At 41.4% G+C, this 9,220-nt stretch overlaps 1 protein-coding gene across 3 annotated transcripts in view; it reads right to left on the bottom strand.

Moving 5' to 3' along the window:
* Nucleotides 1-628: 628 nt before the first annotated feature.
* slc2a10 (solute carrier family 2 member 10) overlaps nucleotides 629-9,220 on the bottom strand; it is a 60,319-nt gene continuing 51,727 nt past the window's right edge. For 2 of the 3 annotated variants that reach the window (XM_077602391.1, XM_077602395.1), the window contains exon 7: nucleotides 629-6,114. The gene's annotated coding sequence lies outside the window, so the exon portion shown is untranslated. The remainder of the gene's footprint in view (nucleotides 6,115-9,220) is intronic. The other variant, XR_013300554.1, reaches the window with a different exon arrangement.

Genomic DNA, 9,220 nt, shown 5'->3' with positions numbered 1-9,220 from the left:
CAACCTGGTTGGCTCTCTCATCTCCCTGGTATTTTTCGTACTCCTCAGCATGTCTCGTGTATAATGACGTTTCAAATTGTATTCCTTGTGCACCGCAACTTTTTCAGTGCAAATGAGGCACGTCAGGGTGCCCCTGTGTTCAACAAAGAAATATTGCACTCCCCACTTTTTTTGAAACTGTCTGTGCTCATCACTGACCTTTCTCTTCACGGCAGGCTTTGAAAGAGACATCTCTGGGGCTCTGTAATATGTGTTTCCACTTGGAATGAGTCTCGGGTTGAACTTAACTCATTCATTTCTATGCTGAGAGCAGCGGAGGAGTGTGCGCGCCGAGCGGAGTGATCAGCTTCACGTCTTCTCCTCCGCCCAGCTGATTGGAGGAATGATTGAGTGAGTGAGCGAGGCACTGGACAGCCCGGCCGATGTCCCGCCCTCCAGAGCCGTATACCTCACCGTGATTGGTTCATTCAGCTCCGAACACAACAAGTGTCATTCATATCAATCTTGCGGGCCGCACGAACATTAATCTTTCATATTACGACGGGGGCCGCAAATTATCGTCCCGAGGGCCGCAGTTGGCCCGCGGGCCGCGAGTTTGAGACCCCTGCTTTAAATGGTCATTTTTATCAAACAAATAAAAGTCTTAGTATACTTTTAGCCCGGAACTTTGACATTAAATCAAAAGGCAATAAGTAAAATTAATTCATTAAAAAGAAGACAAAGCAAATTCACAGATGGTGTTTTATTGAAGCAATAAAACTTACAAATTCTAGCAAGCAAACTTACAAATTCTGTACAAAAATTATAAATACAGACTTACAAATTATGTACAAAGAGAATTCACAGATGGGAGTTTTTATTACAAATTCTATGCAATGGCTTACAGGTTCTCTACATTGTTCGCGAATGGATCCGGGTTTCCATAGTCCTCTGAGTTCATTGGACGCCTATGACAGTCGATGGCAGCAGCCGATGTGTTAAATGAGTGTTTATTTATCCCAGAGAGAATGAAGCTTGCTAGAATTTGTAAGTTTTACTACTTCAATAAAAACACCATCTGTGAATTTGCTTTGTCTTCCTTTTAATAAATTGACAGTAGACGGCAGCAGCCGATCATTTGGGCGACCAAACGGCGACCAAAAGTCCGGGCGACCAAACGTCCGGGCAACCAAAAGACCGCGACCAAAAGACCGGTGACCAATCGACCGGTGACCAATCGACCGGCGACCAATCGACCGTGTACCGTGGGATTATTCCTTTGACTCGGTCATGTCCTCCCCTCATCAGTGTGCCCCGTTAGGTTTGTTTCTTTGATAATTTTATTATGTCCCAAGTTTGTATGGCTTTTCAGTTACTCTTACAGACCAACTTTTCAAAGCACTTCATGATCACAGGCGTAAGTGCAACAGGCCTATAATCATTCAGGCTGTCAATGGTTGGCTTTTTAGGGACAGGGATAATGGTGGCAGATTTCAGGCAGGATGGGATGATGGATTGTTGCAGGGAACAATTGAAAATCTTTGTGAAAACCCCCGTCAGCTGGTCAGCACAGGCTTTGAGCAACTTGCCAGGAACTCCGTCAGGGCCAGCAGCCTTCCTGGTGTTCACAGTCCACAGTACCTCTCTCACTTCATGTTCCTGAAGCTTCACTGTACTGCTGCAGGGTGGTGGATGTGTTGAGACTGAATCCGATTTGTCAGTCTCAAAGCGGGCAAAGAAGCGGTTCAGTTCCTCTGCTAGTGAGGCATCTGCGTGAACAGACAACTTATACTTATCCCACCAATAATGGACTGTTAGGTTTAAACACCAGACATTTGTATCACCAATCTGAAAGAAGGAAAAAACACAGAGAATTGAGTCAACTTTATTCAAAATGAGAGGTTCTCGGGACTGCTCTCGTCACAATCCTCCGACACACTCTGAATAAAGTCTCCGCTCCCTTGTCTCTTATTGTGTCAAGTTACAGGAAGTTTCAAGCTGATCAAAGGAAAGAGAGGGTTATCTCTCAGTTACAAAAGGGTCTTTGATGCATGACCATATGCTCTTTCAAGGTAACACCCCCACATCCTCTTTCCTTTTCTCCCGCAATCTTCACACGATAGTTCAAACAGGCTCCTGACCCCTGGGGCAGTTCCCCTTTTTTGAATAAGGCGAAACTCCCTCCAGGGCTCAGGACACCCCTAATTCTATTGGCAAGCATTTTGACACTCTAAACTAAAATCAGGATAACTTATTTACAATAATTCCAACATTTCCCTCCTGTTTATCCGGATTCTGCTATAAAATATCACCCATGACCTCTTCTTCTCAGATATTCAAATCACAGGATCACCAAAATAACAGAAAAATGTTACACTCAAAAGTCAATGCCATAGTCTTTAGAGTCTGGGAACAGGTCAGGCAGTCCCATGAACTGCATTTCCTCATCATCCCAAGACTCGTCGTCGTCATCGTCCCGTGGTTCGCCTTCAGATGTCAATAAGGCATACATTTCTGATTTGACTGGTTCTATGGCATTTGTTATTAATCTTTGACAACGCACGAATACAGGGAATGCAACAACATCCACAAGTTGTGAGAATGGCAGCAAAAACAGCGATTGACATTAGAACTGATACAACCAACTGTTTGTATCTGCCAAAGATGCTACCAAATTCGTCCCACATTGAGGTGTCGATTCCAGAATGTTCCTTCATCTTGCTGTTGAGGGATCGAAGGCCCTCCAGGGCCTTGGTTAAGCTCCCGTCAGCTGCTGTGTTGTTCGGGATGAACGTGCAGCATTGGTCGCCAAAGATGGAGCACACGCCACCTTTCTCTGCCAGGAGCATGTCAACAGCAATCCTGTTCTGGAAGGCCATCAAGGAGGGAGCCGACAACTGTTCATGGATGGCTGCAAACCCTTCTTCCGTCCTGTTCTGGAGTCGTGCAATTTGGTCAGCGAGCTTATACTCATCTGGTACACCTCGGGGAACCCCGATGCTGTTGATGTAGGTTGGGTCCCCATCGCCCCATCCAAGAGCAGACCGCTTGGCTCTGCCATTCCAGTGCTGAGGCAAGACGTTTCCTGCTGCAGTGACCTCTCAGGAGCAGACATCTTTGTTATGGAGACAGGCAGAAGCAGTGACACAGATGCACCTTATCCAGTAGTGTTGAATGGCAACCTGTCGTACAATCTATTATCACCACACCACCATCAGATATCGCTACGAGCTACCGGTTTGAATGTAATATCAACCGTCACCACTTGTTTACATTGTATACTATTAAGTCGTCCCAGAATCAACCCACTTCCCATTCTATTAATGCACGTGAAGTTGGCTCGTGCTATTTTCTTTGAAAACATTGGTTTCTTCTTTTCTTCATCCGCCATTGGAAAAACACTATCATTACCCGGGTGAATATCATGCTGGTAGATTGGAATCTTTCCTAATGCCAGCACGGAGTTGTGGACAATCTTCACCGGGTTTGAGATGACCGTAAACTAAAATTACAGCCCCCTTTGTAGTCGGACTTCCTCCAGAGGCGGGGTGAAAGACTACAATGCTACTACAGCAGATACCACAGCGCGATCACTACAATACTAAAAACAACGGCTAGGAAGAATGAGATGATCGAAATCGTTAAATTAGTCATACTTGATAACCCTTTTGCAATGTGCCAGGTGAATCCAGGTATTTCGTTCTGCTATTTTAATTGCCGTTCCTGTGGTTAATAAAACCTGATAGGGTCCTTCCCACTTAGGCGAGTGCCAGTGTTTCTTCTTTATACTTTTCAGCGATCTTTGCTGCTGTGGAGGTTGGTGAGTTGGGCCACGAATGGGTCTTCCCATCGTGGAGAGAACCAGGACTTCCTTTTTATGACTCGGATCAGGATCCAGTCACCTGGCTTCACCACCTCCTGCAAGATAGACAAAAGGATCACGGCAGCTTACATGTTCTTTGGATAAGTTTCTCTCCTTCCTTAGTCTCTCGTCATGGGTCATCTTCCCATAAAGGAAGTTGGAATGGTCTTCCAAGAACTATCTCAAAAAGGTGTTAATCCCGAGCTAGTTGGCACTATCTTCATATACGTTTTTACCAGTGTTAAGCGTTCTGGCCATGGCTTCTTTATCTCTTCCATGGTTTTCTTAAGCCTTGGTTTTATCGTACCATTTGTTCGCTCTACCAGTCCCACACTCTTTTGGACATTGGCCTCGTTTGGGCCTGAGGTCATCTTGCACATTATATCTGTAACAAATTAAACAGTTCCTACAAACATTTTAAAATAGGTATTTAGACCTATTCATCATATCTCCCCCCTGTTGAGACATTTATGGCTCAATTTTGGAATACATTTTTGGTAGGCACGGTAGGCCTTTAGCTGTGTTCTGTCGTTGTCTTCAACACGTGCTTAACATTTGCTTACAGCTATTTGGTTGGGCTTAATACCCCAATGAACAAAAATCGCAACATTCTTACTTATTCCATCACTATAGTTTGTGAAAATTTAAATACCTTATCAGTCAAAATTAAACATGCTAGCTGATATTCTATTTTGAACACTGCTTCCTTGTTAAGATCAAAACTCATATTTGTTTTTTTTCCTTTCCTACAATTACACAAATTAACTAATCATACTAAAAATAGGAAAAATACAAAAAGCAAACCAGGCTGCTTTCTCCTCAGGAAAACAGCTTTCCCGTTCTCTGTAACAGTTTAGATTCACATCAATTAATATCCAGAAACAAAATGCACACATTTATAATTCTGAATAGAATTGAACCCACTAAATTGTAACCACCCCTTGTTTGTCAGGGTCAATATTTCTAGCATAATTGTGTCCTTTAGAGCAATTAAAGCCCATTACTTTTAAAATGCATACTAATCAAGTCCCAATTCAATTAACAATGTGTATCGCGTTGCATATTAACCTCAGTTGTTTGAAATTCAAAATATCCCAAACTAGTAGTCTTTTTATCAAATGTAACATTCCATTGTCTTTGGAGTTTGCCAATCATCTCCTATAAAACTTTCTTAATCAATATTTTTCAATAGTCAGGCATAAAATTAAAATCTAGTTACATTTCGATCCATTGTATTTTCTCTTTTCTCTCTAATTGTTTACTTTAAAAATATGTAAGAAGATCTAGTCTCAATTGTTTACTTTAACTATCTGTAAGGAGATCTAGTCTCAATTGTTTACTTTAACTATCTGTAAGAAGATGTAGTCTCAATTGTTTACTTTAACTATCTGTAAGAAGGTTTGGTCTCAATTGAAACGCTTTCATTTTTTTATGGAGACAATAAAACCAATATAAAAAGTTCCTTATGGCTTAAAGCATTGCTCCCCGAGCAATAATCTTTCCAATCAATATTGGAGTGCTTGCCATTTTGTCTGATTACGTCAAAAAGTTTATCTTACCTGTCTGGTTGGTCAGGAACACTTGCACGGACACTCTCATCCTGGGTTGCTCTCCATGTTTTCTGTTAAGAAGCGCAATCATCCTCTGCCAACCCAAAATTAATGCGTTTCTTTAAAGTTTTTTTTTATTTTTTAATGCAGATATATGATTAGCCTCATCCTCCAGTTCCAATCGTGTAGTGAATAATGGCGTTTGGCATGGTCTACTAAATAGGATGTCCATATTTTGTTGTCCGGTTGACCTCGTTATGTAGGCGCAATGATTTCATAACGAAATATGGAACCTTTTTTCAATTCAGTCAATTATTATGTTAACACAATTTGGATGCCATTATCACAATAAATCAATAGTACTTTGGAATTTCGTATCAAGCACTGTCTTTGTTTTTTGTTTTTCTCAGTGCTCCTAAATTTTGCACAGCAGATTTGTTTCTCCACTTCAAGTTTCACGTTTGGAGTACTGCTGCTTTTACCATTAAAAAAATTCATTGGACTAAACAATTTTCCATAATTTTCATCAAAAATTGATTTCAAATTTCTAAATCGTTTTCCACCTTGATATCTGATTGATTAATTATCTTGGTGGTTGGCCAATTAGAAACACAAAAGACAAACAAACAACCATTCATGCTCACACTCATCTTCAGACATCAGTGGTCTGCAATTTTTTACTAGTGGAGAGCGCCATCCCCAGTCTGGGGCTCCTTGGCAGCACTGTTGGTATAAAAACATAACATTGTTGGGGTAAACAATGAATGATATTGCACAAAATGAAAGGTTGGTTGTAATCAGGGGCTGATGTAAACAATATTCACATTTTGTTCCAAGATGATGTCAAAGTATGTCTAGACAAGACTTCCCTCGTTGTCTTCCAAGACCTAATTGACCAACAGTGATTGCCAACCTTTTTGCTGTGTCATGGCAAGTCATTCTAAAAGGAAATTGGTCAATGTTGTTTGGTTGGCATCAATTGTTTGATTCTTGGGCGATCCATGATATTCTAATCGTTATTAATATGACCCACGCCAAAGCATATTTCCGCCTGCTCCGGGCAAAACAAGGAATGCTTTTTGTGCACTTAAAAACATTCCATGCCTCTTCCGTCCTAGGGAAATCATGCCTATCCTAAATCAATTATTTTATCTAAACCAGCCAGGTATAATTTACTTAATAATTTGGATCCATGCCATCTCTGCATTGTTTTCTCCATGTTTGATATCATTAATAATTTGGATGATTCTTAATACTTAAGTCTAAATCGCAAATCACTGTCATATTGCTAAAACCAATAGTTAAAGCTCTGGCTGAATTCCTATCCGCTCTCAGAAGGCGGTTTTATTTAAAATAAGAGCCATTTTCTGTGCTCACTGTTACCTCAATTAAAATTTAGGGAAAATAACCTTTCACTATGCATTTCCTAATATAAATTTCAGTGTTTAATAAAGGACCCATAATTTGTCACTAATATATCATAACACTGTCAACTATCTCTCTCTCTCTCTCTCCTGACTCTAGGTGTGAAACGGGCAGTAAGAGCTATGGGCGACCCCCCTCTTTTTGTTTGCACCGGGTGTGCTTGGCGGGTGAGGGGTGTCCGCATCTGTGAAGGGGGGGCTTTCTCTTTGTTCTATCTATCCCCCTTCTCTCTCCCTCCTCGCCTCTCTTCTTTTGTTCTAGGGACGGCCCGTCTCAATTTATTATCTCTTATTATTCTCTCTTTTTTACATTCCACTTCTCTCTTGCACCCTATTGGTATCTCATCCTTACTTTTGTTAGCCATTTGTTTTGCTACCTCCGGTTCTAGTCGTGCGCTATCATGTCGGTTGAGGATGGACTCAAGCTCAACTCTCAGTCCTACTGCCAGTTTCTGGAAGACACTTTCAAACAGTCACACAGGAAGAAGTCTGCATCCTTGGAGAAAAACATGATTTTCATACACGACCAACGTTCCCTCTAATTTTTCATGTCTGGGCATACAGACAAGCTCCCTGAGCACACAATGGACCACTGTGAGCAACATCAGAAGTGCTCGCTAAGGCCATATGATTTGCCTCGGCTGCACAGCAAAGTCGAACCCAGGATGCGGGAAACAAAAAACGAGAGGGTGGTGCACTACTTAGTCATCTAATGCCAAAATAATCATTAAACAAATGATATTTTGTTGGGACGAAGTTAACATAATCAAACTAGACAGTGGAGACACACACCGCACAAGGAGGCAAAACATTACTCGCTCAATCCAACAGGAAACACAAAGCACAAATCAATACTCCCACCAGACATGCCAGAATTCAGGGGTTTAAATACACATACAGGGGTTCATGACAAACTACAAACACAAGGTCACACAAGGACTGAGAGAAAGTGGAATATACAGTTCTAAGAAAAGTTTCCACATCTCGCATGAAGGGCACATCTTTCCAGTCATCATTAAATGCCGAAGTCCTCTCTATGTGCCACGCTATATTTTTCCATTAGGTGGGAAATTTGCCGCTTTATTAAAACTGCAAATTTGTGGTGCTTTCCTACATTACTGACGCACCATCGGATGTCAGCATCATCATTTTCTGCAAGTCTAGTCCATGCTTGGAGTAAAACTGTGTGATTGCCTGCACAATATCTTGAGCAGTGCATGCTGTCAGCTGGATGATGCCACCGAACACAATTTCATAGTTAACGTCATTTTTCTCCCTGCATTTGATGTACAAGACTAGCATTCTCTTCACTGTTGTCTGTGCTCTCGTCTACCGTCAGCGTATGCAAGGGTGCATTTTTAACATTGCACATCGTCTCATTCTGCACGATCTCATTGAGTTCACAAATTCAAAGGCATTGTTTTTACTTCGGCAGCTTTCTGGTATACTCACATACTTTGCCATGTGATCGTGAATTTGCTGAACCGACAGTATTGATGCATTCATTTTGATGGTGAGTTGAGTATTGTCGATGAGAATTTTGACTTGCCCAGGGTCAGATTTCTATTTGTGTGACAGCGAGTTCCTCTTCTCTTGATCTCTTGCGCTTTTCTACAGTAATGTACTGATCCCCATTCCCATCTTGCTTCAATTCCAACAGCATTCAAATGACTTTTGTGCTGAGTATGATGTTGAGATAGTTCAACTTCCATTCAGTCTACACTTTTCCCTCCGAGAAGTCGCTTGCTACTTTGGCTTCGCAACATGCTTTGCAGATGTCCTTTATCACTTGAAAAAGAAAAAAATGTCACCACGTTTAACTTCTTCGATACGCACATACTCTGACAGCCATTCCATCTTAAAAGAACCATGTTAGGTTTATCCAATTTTAGGTTTATCCTTAGGTATTTCCAATTCAGCTTTCAATAAAAAAGGCATCTGTAGTCACATCACCATTTAATTCTTGCAAGAAGAGAATACATCCTCCGGCTCGTCCGGTCAAGATTATTCTAACGAGTGGCATTATGTCCTGCCCATTTAAGGCCTCAAATCAAAACAATTACAAGGTTATCGATTCCAATTGCGTAAGCAAGAAACAAAACAATTCCATAATCAAGCAAACCTAGCGCCAACCTAGCGTCACAAATTAAAACAATATGCGAGTAATCGATCCAATTGCGTAAGCAAGAAACAAAACAATTCCATATCAAGCGTCACAAAGGAAAAACAATATGCGAGTTGATTGATAGCCATCCGCTGAACCAAGAACAATTTAAGCGTCCTTCACAGATCTTCATTGCGAACTTGCATCTGGGGAAAGGGTTGAGGCGTATCTTCCAGTAATCAGTCCTCGGAGCAAGGACTCAGTGTATTGTTTATGTCCTAGCAAACTTGTATCTCTCGCT

Source organism: Stigmatopora argus, chromosome 6, assembly GCF_051989625.1.
Source record: "Stigmatopora argus isolate UIUO_Sarg chromosome 6, RoL_Sarg_1.0, whole genome shotgun sequence".
Taxonomy (NCBI): Eukaryota; Metazoa; Chordata; class Actinopteri; order Syngnathiformes; family Syngnathidae; genus Stigmatopora; species Stigmatopora argus.
Note: the sequence above shows the minus strand (reverse complement) of the source record. Positions and strands in the feature narration are given on the sequence as shown.